Raw genomic sequence first — 16744 nt, 5'->3', positions numbered from 1 at the left:
CCATCTCCTCTTTAGTCCTTTAACAGCTAACTTCTGCTTTTAGGAAAAGTGCCTGAGAGTGTAGAAAGGTTGGTGTGGCAGAGACTTGCTATATGCTCACCAAACCATCTCCTCTCCTGGGCATTCAGCTGAACTACATTTCCCAGCCCACCTGCTTCTAGGTGGAGCTCTGTCAGTAGCACTGGAAGAAGTGATGCATGTTGCTCCAGGGCTGACCTGAAAAGCATCCTGTTCCATTCAATATATACCATTCCTTCCCTGCTTGTTGCAGTTGGGTGATGCAGGGGAAAACCTGTATTGAAGGTAGAAATAGGCAAAGCACAAAGAAGCCTGGGTCCCCAAGTCACTGTAGGAGGAGAGTCATCCAATCAGGTTTATCTCCTTTGGACTTTACATAGTGAGAATTAACTTTTAAGCCATTTGGTATCAGGAGTTGTTTCTTAGAGAAGTTGGCTTATCCTGGCTAATCCACTGAGCCACTCATTTCACTATATTTGTGAGCATTCATTATTCATCAGCTAATCTTCAAGGCAAGTGACAAACAGTTCATTCAACATGAGGGGAAATCCTGAATGGATGGGATTTTGGAGGAATGACAAAAGCCCTTTTGCTACTGAGATGTTTGGTTTACTTTCTATTGAGTCCATTGGATTAGTAATTGTGAAAGCCACTGTATGAAGTTGATTAACTAAAATCCATTTTGGAGGGAAGGAGAAGCCCCTTGGTTTCCAATTCAGGTGTCATGGTGCTCACTGTCTTGTGTTCTGTTGCAAGGTATAGCATAAGTGCTATATTATAATAATTACGGTTAGTATGTTGCAATTTGTGAATTTTTAAAAACATTTTATTTTGAAATAATTACAGATTCAGAAGAAATTGCAAAGAAATGTGTAGGGGAATTCCATGGGCCCCATTTACTCAGTCTCTTTCAATGTTGGTATCTTATATAGCTATAAAACAATATCAAAACCAGGACATTGGTTTTACCAGTTATGTGCATAAGTGGTTGCATGCAATTATATAAAACCTGTAGCTTCATGTAACAACTACCATTCACAATCAAGCTGCAGAACTTAGCCAAAACCAGAAGGCTTCATCATGCTTATCCTTTATAGCAGGGATAGTCAACTTTTTATACCTATGGCCCATTTTTGTATCTCTGTTAGTAGTAAAATTTTCTAACCACCCACTGGTTCCACAGTAATGATGATTTATAAAGTAGGGAAGTAACTTTACTTTATAAAATTTATAAAGCAGAGTTATAGAAAGTTAAAGCATATATTAATAATTACTATTATGTCGGATTTTCTCTAAGTTTGGCAGAATAAATCTTTATAAAACAACTTACTATAGTTAAATCTATCCTTTTATCTAGACTTTGGTTGCTCTGCTTCCGCCCACCATGAAAGCTGAAATGCCCACTAGTGGGCGGTAGGGACCAGGTTGACTATCACTGCTTCATAGTGACTCCCACACTCTAACATTCTTCACCCTGCCAATCACTAACCCTTGGCAACCACTAATCTGTTCTCCATTTTTATAATCTTATTTTGAGAATAATATAAATGAAATCATATAATGTTTGACCTTTTTAGATTGACGTTTTGTCATTCAGCATAATTCCATTGAGGTGCATCTAATTTGTTGTGTCTCTGCTGTAGACCAGCGTGGCTCATAATTCTGGGTCTTGAGGGAGAATGGTGTGGAATTAAGAAAACAGACTCATTAAAAAAAAAGGATGGGATCGGGATACCTCTTCAATGCTGATGGCAATATCCAAGAGCCTATTGCCCCAGTTTGCTTTATTATATAGCCATATGCAAAACAAGGAAGTCCTTGATACAAAGTTACACATCTGAGGCAAAAACAGGAACTCTCCCAAGGCATAAACAGGAATCCCCCCACCATGCATAAGTGAAATCAACCAACATCTGAACAAACAAAGAGTGAGAGGAAGGGCATGTAAATTGCTTCCAGCAAGCAAGTAAAGTGGGTGCAAATACTCAGCTTTATAGGCAATATGGAGGTGGTGGTGGGGAGAACTTAGCCTTTTGCTAAGCCTCAAATTTACAAAGGCTTTTTGCCACTTGCAGTCTACTACATATCCTCCTTTTCTTTTTTATTTTTATTTAATTTTTTTTGGCTTTCTATGTAAATTTTATTTTATTTTATTTTTTTAAATTTTTATTAATTTTAATGGGGTTACATCAATAAATCAGGGTACATATATTCTAAGAAAACATGTCCAGGTTATCTTGTCATTCAATTATGTTGCATACCCATCACCCAAAGTCAGATTGTCCTCTGTCACCTTCTATCTAGTTTTCTTTGTGCCCCTCCTCCTTCCCCTCTCCCTCCCCCCCCCCCCCCCAGTAACCACCACACTCTTGTCCATGTCTCTTAGTCTCATTTTTATGTCCCACCAATGTATGGAATCATGCAGTTCTTGTTTTTTTCTGATTTGCTTATTTCACTCCGTATAACGTTATCAAGATCTGACCATTTTGTTGTAAATGATCCGATGTCATCATTTCTTATGGCTGAGTAGTATACTATAGTGTATATGTGTCACATTTTCTTTATCCAGTCTTCTTTTTTTTTTTTTTTTTTACAGTGATTAAGGCCTTTAAGCAAACTCTTGGCCAATACAGCAAGAATCCATAAAAGAGTAGTGTCCTTAACATGTTCATCAAGTCCAAGTTGGCACCAACACCATTCCAAATTTCTGCAAATGCAACCCAACCCCAGTTCAGTCCATTAGGAGCTGCCACAAGGAGCAGGAGTCCAGGAAAAGTCCACATCCAGGAAAAGTCTGCATGGCACTGGAATTGTTGTCACAATTCTATACTTTGCAGCTCTGGTCTAAGTCCCTATGACTGCTGCTTCTAGCTGGTAATGATTCAGGTAGACTGGAAAAGCCATCTGCAGTATGTGTGGAGATGAAGCTTCTGTTCTCCTCTGCCTAGAGAGAAGAGACCAGGTTGCTTTTCCCTGGAGCTCTGCGACTGTGGCATGGTAAAGGTAGCCTTGGGATACACTAAGCTGAATGGCAAAGGTAAATTCATAATAGAAGTTGGCAAAAGGGGGAAAGAGAGCTCTAAATTAGGAGTTGGTCCCAGCCTGAAATATGAGTGGGGCATTGAGGTAGGAGGAATAAAGGAAACACTATATATTGAATAAAGCAGCAGAAAATAGGACTATCAACACCCACAACAGAGATCTTCGAGGGAAGAATAAAAAACCTGACTATTCAGGCAAGACATAGTTAAGTGGCCCTTGTGCAAATGAGATCAGTTTACCTGCTTCTTGGAAGAAATACCCTAGGCTCGTCCACAGTGTTGTAGATGGGGCCGACGGCCCTGGGCACCTTCAGCCTTCAGTGGCAAACCCCAGCATTCTGGGCAAGGTTAGGTCATAGGTGACTGGAGCAGGGCTGGAAGAGACTGAACCCTCCCTTAGAGGAGCGAAGGGGAAGCCTACCTTTCAGTGCTCCTTTTTCCTCACAGCAAAGGCATGTAAGCCTGGCAGGCTTTAGCTCAATGACCTTCCTATTCACTATTGAAGCAGGACCCAGATGGAATCCTATGAGACCCCTTTGGGGCATTGGAGCCTTTAAGGGCATATCCTAAAAGCTGGTAGTTCACCTGATCTCTATTGGGCTTTTTCTGCCTCTTGGTACCTTAAAAGCCATGCTCAGAAGATCTCGCTGAGGGGTTTGAGGATCCCCATCCACCTATATAAACCTTTTCCATATATCTGGAACTATTTGGAAAAAGACAAAACAGTATTATTAGCTAGATCAAATAAAAGAAGGTAGAAGTTTGCAGGAGAATAAGATTTAGTGTCTCCTGTTCATCAGCATTCAAAAAAAATTTAAAAATTTTTAAGTAAAAAGCATGATATGGTAGACCCATAGGAGTTCCAGGACATGACTCCCCCCTTAAAATTTTCCCAAACTGACCTTAAAATATTTGCTGGGTACACTCCAATAATACCTTGACTTTAATGATTGTAAGAAATACCCATAATTCAAAAGGTTTGACAAAATACAGTAAATGCTTTTGCTACTTATGCAGGAGCATTGTCAGTTTAACAAACAAAGAGTGAGAGGAAGGGCATGTAAATTGCTTCCAGCAAGCAAGTGAAGTGGGTGCAAATACTCAGCTTTATAGCCAATATGGAGGTGGTGGGAGGAGAACTTAGCCTTTTGCTAAGCCTCAAATTTACAAAGGCTTTTTGCCACTTGCAGTCTACTACATATCCTCTTTTTCTTTTTTATTTTTAATTTGTGTGCTGAGATTTGCACTCATCTGATTTCCTAGTTTCCCAGATTCTAATTTGGGGGCAGACTGAAAAAATATAGAATAAACACAAAATTAGTATAGCCAATGCTAACAGATACCCAAACAAGTATTCTAATACATTAAAGGAATTAAAGCCTTTTAGATTATCAAGCAAACTTTTAGCCAATACAGCAGGATCTATAATAGAGTCTTTGGGGTTTTTTTTTTTTGGTATTTTTCTGAAGCTGGAAACGGGGAGAGACAGTCAGACAGACTCCCGCATGCGCCCAACTGGGATCCACCCTGCACGCCCACCAGGGGGCGATGCTCTGCCCACCAGGGGGCGATGCTCTGCTCCTCCAGGGCGTCACTCTGTTGTGATCAGAGCCACTCTAGCGCCTGGGGCAGAGGCCAAGGAGCCATCCCCAGAGCCCGGGCCATCTTTGCTCCAATGGAGCCTCGGCTGCGGGAGGGAAAGAGAGAGACAGAGAGGAAGGAGAGGGGGAGGGGTGGAGAAGCAGATGGGCGCCTCTCCTGTGTGCCCTGGCCGGGAATCGAACCCGGGACTTCTGCACGCCAGGCCGACGCTCTACCACTGAGCCAACTGGCCAGGGCCATTTTTGGGTAGCTTGATTAACAAGGGCATTCCCTTGTGCTAAAGCTCCAGGGAGCATGGAGTGACCTCAAATATGTCCTATAAAACATGGAGCTCTATGTTGACGTACAAATCTTTGAAGAAAGAGAAACTGCTGAAATAGTTCCTCATCAGCAGTTGTCCCTAAGACAGCAGTCTCTATAGTGGAAACAGCCATAAGTAAATATTTGCTGTCTGTATACAGGTTAAAGGAGAAACATGGCAAATGCTGAAAAGCCGTGATAATGGCATGTAATTCTACTCTTTGAGCTGATTTCAAGGCAACTGTTTCAGGATAAACTTGTCCATCAATTATTGAGCCTGCTGTTCCTGAGCTGGACCCATCAGTAAAGACTGTAGGTGCTTCAGGAATGGGCTCATTAACAATAGTATTAGGAAAGACAAATGTATACTTAATGAAAATTGAACTATTTTATCAGCTGGGTAATGAGAATCAATTTGGCCTGTAAAATTTGCAAAAGCAATTTGCCATTTAGTGGAAGTTTCCCAGAGCCATTGTTGTTCAACCTTTGAAAAAGGAACAACAATAATTTGAGGCTCAAAACCTATAAGCTGTAAGAGTCGCCTATGCCCCTTGATAATCAAGGAGGTGACAAGATCAAAATACGGAGATAAAACTTTCTTAGGAGTAATGAATCCATTCAATAGGACCTGAAGCTTGCCATAATAGTCCCGTTGGAGTGTAACTCGAAGGACAAATTAGTAAGGCAATTGATTCCTCAGGATTTATGCATTTTAGTTGTGTTTGTTGCAAGGCTTTTTCTACAAGCTTTAAATCTTGTTGTCCCTCAGCTGTAAGTAGTTGAGGAGAAGCTGGTTCAGCTGAGCTTCTAAGAATATAAAAAAGTGGCTTCAGTTCTCCAGTAGTTAATTTCAAGGAAGGTCTAAGCCAATTAATGTCTCCTAATAATTTCTGGAAATCATTTAAAGATTGCAAATGATTTCTCCTGATTTGTAATTTTTGTGGATGAATTTGTTGTCCCTCAATAATTTGTCCTAAATAAGAGAAGGGTAAAGATTGCTGAGCCTTTTCAGGAGCTATATAAAGTCCTGATTCTTTCAAAAGAATATTCTAGTTGCAAAATGGTCAACACAGTGTCTTTATCTGGATAAGCAATAAGAATATCATCCATATAATGAATTGTGTACATCTTATGGTGCTGCCTTTGTATTGGAGAGATAGCTTGAGCAACATATTTTTGGCACAAGGTAGGACTGTTATCCATACATGAGGCAAAACTCTCCACTGGTATCACTCCATGGAAACCTGGAAATTAAGTGAAGGAACACTGAATGCAGAATGCTTGCAATAATGAGGGCTTAAAGGACCAGTAAAAAATCAATCCTTCAAGTCAGTAATTACTAGGTGAAAATTCCATGGAGTAATAATAGGAGAAGGGAGTCCTAGCTGGAGAGGACCCATAATTTCCATAGTCTTATTTATTGCTCTCAAATCTTGTAATAGCTTCTAGTTTCCTGATTTCTTTTTAATAACAAATATAGGCATACTCCATGGGCTATTAGAAGGTTCAATGTGCCCAAGCTGTAACTGCTCTTGTACCAATCGAGCAGCTGCCTTAAGTTTCTCCTGAGAAAGGGGCCATTGGTCTACCCATACAGGATTATCTTATTTCCAAGTAATTGGGTCTGCACAATGCATTATTGGGGTAGCAGGAGCTACCAAGGCCCCTATGCTAAACTTTGACATCCTAATCCACACCTTCTGGTATTAGGTGCCACTTTTATGGGGGTAAGAATTCCCTGATGCTCTTTTCCTAGTTCCTTAGTGGGCAAAAATCCCTGATCAAGCATTTGAGTACTGACTAAACCATTAGGACTGACAAGCAATGCTCCCATATTTTTCAAAACATCTCTACCCCACAAATAAACTGGCAATCCAGGGAACACATAAGGCTGAAAAAGTTCAGAATGACTCTCTGTCTTCCCATTGTAAAAAACTAGAGCTTTGTTGAAGGGATTTACTCTGCCCTATACCTTGTAATTCTGCGGCTTCTGCATAAGTGGGCCAGGATAAAGGCCAATGTAGCTTAGCAGTAACAGATACATCAGCTCCAGTATCTAAATTTTAAGCTCCAGTCCTTTACATTTATGCCCTTGTATTATTAATTCTATTTCAGGGTGTTCCTGACCTATTTTTTGAATCCAATAGGCAAAATCAGAGGACTCAAATTCCTGATTTCCTCAGGGCCCCTTTTGCAGGATGTGGCCTGAGAAGCAGAATTAGCATCCTTATACTATTCTTCTAACTGCCTGAAGCAGCTTGAGACAAATTCTTGAAATGACTTATTATGGCCTTGCTTAATTTTGCTCAATTCCTTTGTTTTACCTACCTGAGTATAGCCTTACACATAAACAAGACAATTTATGCACAAAAACACAAGTATAACATATAACTGATTAATCCTACTACTTGAATTGCTGTTTGGCTCCTAACTCTGAACATGCCTTACAATGCACTAACCAAATTAGTAAGTCTTCAGGATCTACATTCTATTCTATTTAAATTTAAATGAGTGCTCATTACAAGTTCTAGAATCATTTTATTTTTTCAATATTAGAGCCAGCATTTCCAATTTTTGCATGCAAGAAATTAATTCAGGCCTTAAAAACAGACATATTTCTGACAACATTAAACAAAGATGAAACAGAAATAATAATTAGACGAACCAGACAAACCAGAGAGAAACCCGAGATTTCAGAACACTACCAGATTAGAAAGATGTCTGCCTGATTTTAGTCAGGGCATTTTCTGACAGAGGGACTGAAGGATGGGACTAAACAAAATTTCCCCAAGAAAATTTTCTTGGCAGCTGCTGGGATATTTTCTATAGTCAGATCCAACATAGGTCCCCTGCCTCAATTTCCAGGCAAAGACTAAGAAAGAAACAAAATGATAGTTCAGAAGATTGTAGTTAAAACATTAAAGAAAATCAGACCATAACAAAAGCTGTAACTTTCCTAATACTTGAGTCTCCTATCCATTCTCAAATTCTATGGTTGCTGTAACCGGCAGTTCAGGTTGACTATGCTGAGATTTTCCCCCTACTTCAACTTCAGCTGAGCGGCAGACTAAGCAGCCAGTGAAAAACCAGAGGCAACCACACTGTTCTACATTCCTCGGCCCCCAAGCCACAAAGAACAGCACCAACTGCCAGAGAAACTGCCACTTCTACTCCTTTTACCATAGTCTCCTCACACCACTGCCTTCTCAGAACTTTACCTACTTGCTCCCCTGTAGCAGAAATAACCATTCCTTCCTTCAGGAACCAGGGACACACATCTTGAATGTATCGCAGAAAGCATTCTAGCTGCATAACTATTCTTACAAAAAGGTCCCCTACTTTTGACCCTAATTGTCTCATAATTTATTACTCCCTACTAAACTCTCTCCAAAAAAATTTTTTTTCTCACTGTGCACACTTGGGGAGTTCTGTCACCTGCCTTCAGTTTAGTTTTCTCATACTCAGGTCCCTGTTAGGGCGCCACTTGCCACAGACCAGCGTGGCTTGTAATTCTGGGTCTTGAAGGAGAACAGTGTGGAATTAAGAAAACAGACTCATTTTAAAAAAAGGATGGGAGCCTGACCAGGTGGTGGCACAGTGGATAGAGCATCGAACTGGGATGCAGAAGGACCCAGGTTCGAGACCCCGAGGTCGCCAGTTTGAGTGTGGGCTCATCTGGCTTGAGCAAGAAGCTCACCAGCTTGAACCCAAGGTCTCTGGCTCCAGCAAGGGGTTACTCGGTCTGCTGAAGGCCCACGGTCAAGGCACATATGAGAAAGCAATCAATGAACAACTAAGAAGTCGTAACACGCAATGAAAAACTAATGATTGATGCTTCTCATCTCTCTCCGTTCCTGGCTGTCTGTCCCTGTCTATCTCTGTCTCTGTTAAAAAAAAAAAAAAAAGATGGGATTGGGAGGCCTCTTCAATGCTGATGGCAATATCTGAGTGCCTCATAGCCCCAGTCTGCTTTATTATATAGCCATACGCAAAACAAGGAAGTCCTTGATACAAAGTTACACATCTGAGGCAAAAACAGGAACTCTCCAAAGTCATAAACAGGAATCCCCCCACCATGCATAAGCGAAATCAACCAATATCTGAACAAACAAAGAGGGAGAAGAAGGGCATGTAAATTGCTTCCAGCAACTCAAGCAAGCAAGTGAAGTGGGTACAAATACTCAGCTTTATAGCCAATATGGAGGTGGTTGGGGGGAGAACTTAGCCTTTTGCTAAGCTTTGAATCTACAAAGGCTTTTAGCTACTTGCAGTCTACTTCATGTCTCTGTAGTTCATATTTAAAATACTCTTTATTGCTGACTAGCATTTCATGGTATGGATATGCCACAGTTTGTTTAACCATTCACACACTGAACAAATTAGGGCTATTCCCAATTTTGGCTGTTATAAATAAAGCTGCTATGAATATTCATGTACAACTTTTTGTGTGAACATAGACTTTAATTTCTCTGGAATAAATGCTGCAAAGTACAATTGCTGGGTCATATGACAAGTGAATTTCTAGTTTAAGAGGAAACTACAAAACTATACTACAGAGTAGCTGCGTCATTTTATATTCCCACCAGCAATGAATGAATGATCCAGTCTCTTCATATCCTTGCCAGAATTTGATATTATCACTATTCAATATGGGTGTGGGGTGGGGGTAGGGGGGAGGGGGTGAAGAAGGAGAGAGGGGTTGGGGGAGGGGAGGGGCACAAAGAAAACCAGATAGAAGGTGACAGAAGACAATTTAACTTTGGGGGAGGGGTATACAGCACATCTCTAGTCAAAATAATCTAGAGATGTTTTCTCTCAACATATGTACCCTGATTTATCAATGTCACTGCATTAAATTTAATAAATAAATTAAAAAAAAGAAGGCTAGAGTTAGAATTCATATCCAGGTTCCACCTGGTTCATTTAATAAATGCTTACTTATTATAAAAAATAAATAAATAAATAAATAAATAAAAAGGTATGCAGTGATATTTTCATTATGGTTTTAGTTTGCATTTTCCTAATAGTAAGGTGACCAATTTTTTTACAATGAAAAGGACAAAAATAAATTGAAGAAAACAATAACATAAATAAAAGAAACATTTTATTCTTTGCAACAATAATACACTATAATATGATAAATGCATAATAAAACATTTGTAATATTTTATATTGTAATTATGCTTATATGCTTATTAATTTTTAATAATAGTTGTAAGAAAAAGTACTCATATACAAATGCATCACATCACACACAATGAATCGACTGTATCAATCGAATATGGACATTTACAGATTAGTGTTCCAATATCAAAAAGAAGGACATATAGGAGGACACTTTTCGAGGGAGGATGGAACCTACAAAAGAAGGACTGTCTTTCCTAAAGGAAGATGATTGGTCACCCTACTAATAAGTTAATGACTTCAAAAAATTTTTGTGTGCTTATTAACTATATTTCCTCTTTGGTGAATTATCTGTGTCTAGGCTCATTTTTGATTGGATTGTGTGTTTTGTTTCAAGGCTCTTTCTGTAGTCTAGATATAAGTTCCTTTATTATTATTATATAAGTGATTTGCAAATATATTCTTTCACTTTGTACTTTGTCTTTGCATACTCTTAAAAGGATATTTTTTAGAACAAACATTTTTACTTTTGATGAGGTCCCCACAGGACCTCCAGCCAAGGACCTGGCACACAGTAGACCATTTGTGAATGGTCAGTTTCCAGTGTACAGATGATGGTAGGATGTGGAGAAGACTCACAAGGCCTTTGGTTTTAAGTGACCTGTTGTGCCTTAGTTATTTAGAGCCCAGTCTTCTGAGTTGGGCCACTAAGCTCAGTCATAATACATAGGTAGTGGCATCTGAAGTATAATTATTCTAAGTCACATTTGGAGTCATTTGAAGAAGAAAAAAGGCTTTCAACTACGGGATGACTCATGAGATCCTGGAGAGGGAAGGCCAAGAAAGAACAAAGCCAAAGGAAAGGAAATTTATAAAGCTTCTGGGAAAACCTAGGTCACAGAACATCAGGCTTGAACTCCAAGACCTTCTCTCAAATCCTACAAATCACATTCGATTTCAAAAGAAACAATGATAACTGTCTTGAGCACAAGATGGCAGTCTTATGTCTGCTTCCCTCCCCAAGGCTGTCTGGAGAAAAGTGATAGAAAACAGAGCAGAAACAAACCTGTTTGTGTTGCTGAAGAATATTGAAAAATAAATAGTAATCAAGAGGGTTGATGAGGGAAGGAAAGAGATTAAAAATAAATGGAAGAGTTTTCTGTGCTGTGTTTTGATTTGTTTTTAAATTTGGCTCTACTCATTGTCTTGCATCTCTGCTAAATTTGTGTAGGCTAGGTCCCACATGCGTGTTTTGGCTCTAGAGCAAAGTTCCTAGCAAAGTACAAGGGATGTAGAAGGAGGTAGAGACCATATGTGCTGGGGAGGAGGCTGGCTAAGGGCCCTGGTTCTCAGATGGAGGGAATCTTGGGCTAAGCTCTGATGACCTCTTCTCAGTGTTCTCATAAAAATTAGAAAATGGAAAATTTCTTTTTTCTACAAAGAACTATGCCAAATTCTAGTGTGTGTTTAGATGGTGTTCCACTCATAGGTAAATATTAAGAAGAGTAGAAGTCACTCTCTCTCTCTCTCTCTCTCTCTTTCTCCTTTTTCTCTCTTTCTCTAGTAGCTACTGAAATCCATAATGAACTACTTGGAACACCTTCCTTTCTGCAAAGAAAATCATCTCCCAGAATGAAAAGATGGATGAGGAGAAAGGCTTACTTAACAAGAAAATCTAGCATTCTCTAATATGACATCCAGTGTAGCCCATGTAATAAGAAGTAACCTGGTCTCTACAGTCAGGCCCATAACTGTGTCAAAACCCCCAAAGAAAGAAAGACAGTAGGCTGCAGCTTCTGGGATGAGATGAGGTCATTCTGTGCTTTGCCACTTGATGATAGCTAGCTACAGGATGTCCTTTTTATAAGCAGAGGCAGCTTTTCAGAAACTATGGTTGTTTCTTCCATCCCAGAAAGTGGGGACTCCCTCAACACTTTTCATCTCTGCTGAAGTGATGTTATGTCTTCGTTGTATGACTTTCTTCACTTACTGAATAAAGATTGATAAAGACAACACATCCTCTTTTGGAGGCAATATCCTTCACATAAAGAAAGTTTCTGACTAAAAGTTTCAGATACTCAAAGACAAATGTAATTCAAGAACCTTGTGAGATAGAAGATGTGTGATAACATTATCCCCATTTTAAAAATAAATGTCGAGTTGCAAGCACAGAAATGCAAGTTGAGAACTTAAAACAACCTTGTGATTCTTCTTTGAGTATCATTCATTCAGTTACTTAGAGGATGTGAGGGTGATCTGGCTGCGACATCTGTCACCCTATTGATCACCAGGGTTGATTTGGCTGATCTGGCTGGCTAGGTGGGTGTCCCCTTCCTCCCTCACCGCTCCATGTGCGTCCCTCCCAAAGCTGCGTGCTCGGAGGAAGAGGACGACCTTCCCCACTAGAGGAGAGGACCGTTCTTCGGTTAAGGGTATAGAGTAGCTGCGCTCCCCTGCTAGAACCTCCAAACAAGTCTCAAGCTCCAGTTACTTAGAGAACACTGGACAATCAGAGCCAAAGGCAGTGGCTGCTATGTTTTTGGGCTGCCAAGACCTCTGGGATGGCTCTCAGGATATCCCCTTCCAATCTAAAAAGGACTGAGTGGCAAATTTTTTACAGTGTATGTTAAAAAGAATTGCTTTTGGAGGCTTGTATTTTGAGAATCTTACAATACTCTTTGAAGATCATTAGCAACATTCTGGAGTACAGAAAACCCAGAATTAGCTTTATCTGCCCTCAGAAGTTTGTCTTTTTGGGGACAGATTCTTCTTTTCTACTTAGCTCACTTGTGAGGGTAAGAGAAGATGGGAGGAAGAAAGGCTTCTCTCATCTCCAAGACCTCTCTTAATCCATTAGAAATATTGCCCTGTGCACAGGAGACGTGCACGAAAGTAACGAAGGTTTATTGAAACTTTTAAAGAGCAATATGGGGAAGGTAAACATTGAAGTTTCTGTGCTTGTGAAGGACCTTGTAGAATCTCCAAGGCTTTTGGACAGAAAAGAGGTATTTACATTACAAGGCATGAGGTCAGTCAACTAACTGACCAGGAAGGTTCTTTAAGAAAGAGAAACCACATAGGTGAAAAACAACAGACTGTCAAGAAGAGGTAGATTTTTTGTCCTACAAAATAATTGGTTTTCTGCTTTCTCTTTGCTGGGGTGACTTCAGAAGTACAATTATAATTTGGACTTTGTTTCTATCAGGCTGTTCATCAGATTTAGGATAGAATCTAAGGTCATCTAAAGCCAAGGGCTGGGGACCTCCCAGTAGAAGGAAGGAGGAAAAATAAAAGAGATGCCCACACATGAAAATACTTGGAAAAACTTCAGGGATTGCAAGATGCAGGTCTTGAAGACTCACCAAGAACCCTTCTGCACTCACCAAGAACAGGCTGCTGCACCGCTAAGTGGTGGACTGGCTATGGGGAAGACTAAGTTAGTGGCAAGAAAGCAGTCACTCTGCTTCAGCCTGCTTCTGGCCCCTGGATCCTCTTTTCTACTGGGATTCTTCCATTTCAGGCGCTGATACCATTGTCCTGACCTTTTATTTCTATTGTTTGACATAGTGCACTGACTAGAATCTCCAGCACAATGCTGGAGAAATGGTGAAAGTTGATGATACCTTTATCTCCTATGCTATTTGGGGAAAAGCATTCTTTTCCTCATTAAGCATTATGTTAGTTGTAGGTTTTCTGTAGATTCCATTTATCGGTTGAGGACATGCCCTTTTATTTCTCATTTTCTGAGAGGTCTTAGCAATAGATGTTGAAATTGGTCAAATTGGCTTTTTCTGTGTCTTTGGAGATGATTATATAAGTTTAGATTTTTAGTTTGTAAATATGGTAAACTGACTGATATTCAAATATTAAACTAAAATTGTGTTCTTGGGATAAACCTCACTTGGTTATGATGTTTTTGAATGTATGGTGTTAATTGGATTCAGTTTGCTGAGGTTTTATTTAAAATTTCAGCATTATGAGAAGAGATATTGCTTTGTTGTTTTCTTTTCCTGTAATGTCTTTGTCTGATTTTGGTATCAGGCAATGATGGCTTCATAGAATGAATTGAAAACTATCCCTTCCTCTTAATTGTTCTGGTAATATTTTAGTATTATTCACTTTTTAGTATTATTTTTCCTTGTTTGTATAATTCACCAGTGAATCCATTTGCGCCTGAAGTTCTGTTTTTTATGGAAGGTTATTAACTAGGAATTCAATTTCAGAATAGATACAGGACTGTTTCAGGTTACCTATTTCTTCTATAGTGAACACTGTAAGCTTCTGTCTCTCAAGGCATGTGGCTATTTTATTAAGTTGTCAAATTTATTTGTATACAGTTGATCACAATATTCCCTTATTATTCAATAGCCATAGATTCTCCTGTGTTGTCAGTCTTCCTGTTATTGATAATTTGTGTCTTTTCTCTTTCATTCCTGGTTAGCCTGGTTAGAGGTTTATTAATTTTATTCCCCTTCTCAAAGAATCAGCTTTTGGCTTCATTGTTTTTCTGTTTTCTATTGCATTATTTTCCACTCTTACCTTTATTTCTTCTCTCCTGTTTACTTTGTGTTTAATTTGATCATTTTTTTTGGTTTCTTAAGGTGGATGCTGAGGTCACTGGTTAGAGACCATTTTCTTTTCTAACATAAGTATTTGGTGTTATAAAATTCCTCCTAAGTAATTTCAGATGCATTAGTGACATCCCACAATTTCTTTTTTTTTTTTTAAATTGTTTAATGTCTGTCTTTTTCCAGCTTTATTGATATATATTTGACATACAGGTATAAATTCTGATATGTAGTGTTTTCAATTTCCCTTTTGAATTTTGCTTTGACCCTGTTCCCTTTAGCCATTCTGGCCCTTCTTTCCCTGGTCTCAGGTAATTTCATCACCTGCACGTGTTAATCAGTACTCTGATGAGCACCCGAGGGAGCCCTCCGCAGACCTCTGGAGACCTTCTGGAGCATTACTACTCTCTTCCCTACTACTCCGGCCTTGTGAACTCTGCCCTCCTTGATTTTCTTGGATTCTCAGGGTTCTCAGCTATGTTTCCTCAAGTCAGGGAGTTGGACTCTGCCTGGGTTCCCTCTTCCTGAGCCACAGTCTTCACTGTCTTATGATCCTTGTCTTGAAAATTGTTATTTCATATATTTTGCTCAGCTTATTGATGATTTGGCTGGAGGTTAAACCTGTTCCCGATCACTCCATCTTAGTCAGAAGCAGAAGCTGGCAGTATTCTTGTATTTACAACCCAGGACTGGGCTGTAAAACGTTAAAATCAATTTATGGAGTTATTACAAACATTAAAAATAAAATGGTTTTACTTTTATATTCCATGTATTAAGAGTAAGTTTTGTTTTGTGATACTGTTTTTTAGTTACATGTATTTAGTGTGTGTGCCTTGGATTGTGATATAAAAGGCATTTCATACTGTGGATCGTTGTAAAAAAAGGCTTGAGAAATGCTGTTCTAGGCACATCATGGTCCAGGACAGGCAAGAGTCTGCAACACTTAGTCTCCACCTCTGCCTTGAAAAGTTCATATAATATGGGGGCAATTATTTCTATTTCATTTTATCCATCTGAAAAAAGTTTGTCCTCTCTGGTCTGAGAATCCTTGAAATCTCTGTGGAATATCTTGTAGTTCTTAAAACTGAATTCCATCATTTAATCAGTTAAGATATAGTTATTGATTGCCCAGTGGGTTTCAGGCACTGTGCATGATAATCTTGAGTTACCAGCATAAAAGAATGGCAGGTCTTCGCTGGCCCAGCGCTAGAACATACATGGCTACCAGAGGAGGCAGAAAGTAAGGCTTTAAGAAGTCCTACACAAACTGTCAGCATGGGAGGGTTCAGAGATTGTGGAGATCAGAGGGAGAGTGTCCAGATGGAATTGTTCAGAGAGAATGGTAATGTTAGAGGTTAACAAAGTGAGAGTGTAGAGGGCCTGTTTGAAGGATCTCAATGCTAGTTTATTTTATTTCATTCATTAAACACACACACATTTTAATACTTACTATATCCATATATATATATATATATATATATATATATGAATGAAAAAAATGATTCCTGTCTTCATGGAGTTTACATTCCACTAGGAGAAATACAGTACACAGTAAATATAATAAATAAGTAATCTGTTAAAAAATAGAATGGACTATGGAAAAAACCAAGCAGGCAAAAGGTAATTAGAAGTGGGGCAGCGAGTTCCTATTTTATGTGGGAAATATTCAGTGGGGGTATATTTAGAATCCAAATTTAATAGTAGTATATATTATAATACGAATTCTAAAAATATTCCAACATAATTAGAATCTTTATGTTGCATTGACACTTTGTGGCCACTAGGACGCAAATGGGCCATTTCTGAGAAAAATGGGGTGAAGGGTGGGGTGTGTGAGAGAGATGTGGATAATTATGCACACACCCTTCCCTAGGTGTTCTGCAGGGGCAATCCATTAAGGACACTGGCAAGACAGGCAGAAGAATGTTACTGTGTGACCTGGACCAAGGCAATTTTGCCTTTTGCTTCCCTTTCTTGGCACGTCCTTGGCCAGCAGGAGTTGGCGGCTGAGCAGAGAAATGAATTTATGCCTGGCCGTTCAGCATCCAAAGGGTGTCACAACCGAGTGATGGCAGAGAGAGTCCGACTTGC

This window comes from Saccopteryx leptura, chromosome 2 (genome assembly GCF_036850995.1).
Source record: "Saccopteryx leptura isolate mSacLep1 chromosome 2, mSacLep1_pri_phased_curated, whole genome shotgun sequence".
Taxonomy (NCBI): domain Eukaryota; kingdom Metazoa; phylum Chordata; class Mammalia; order Chiroptera; family Emballonuridae; genus Saccopteryx; species Saccopteryx leptura.
This window is presented reverse-complemented; position numbering follows the sequence as displayed.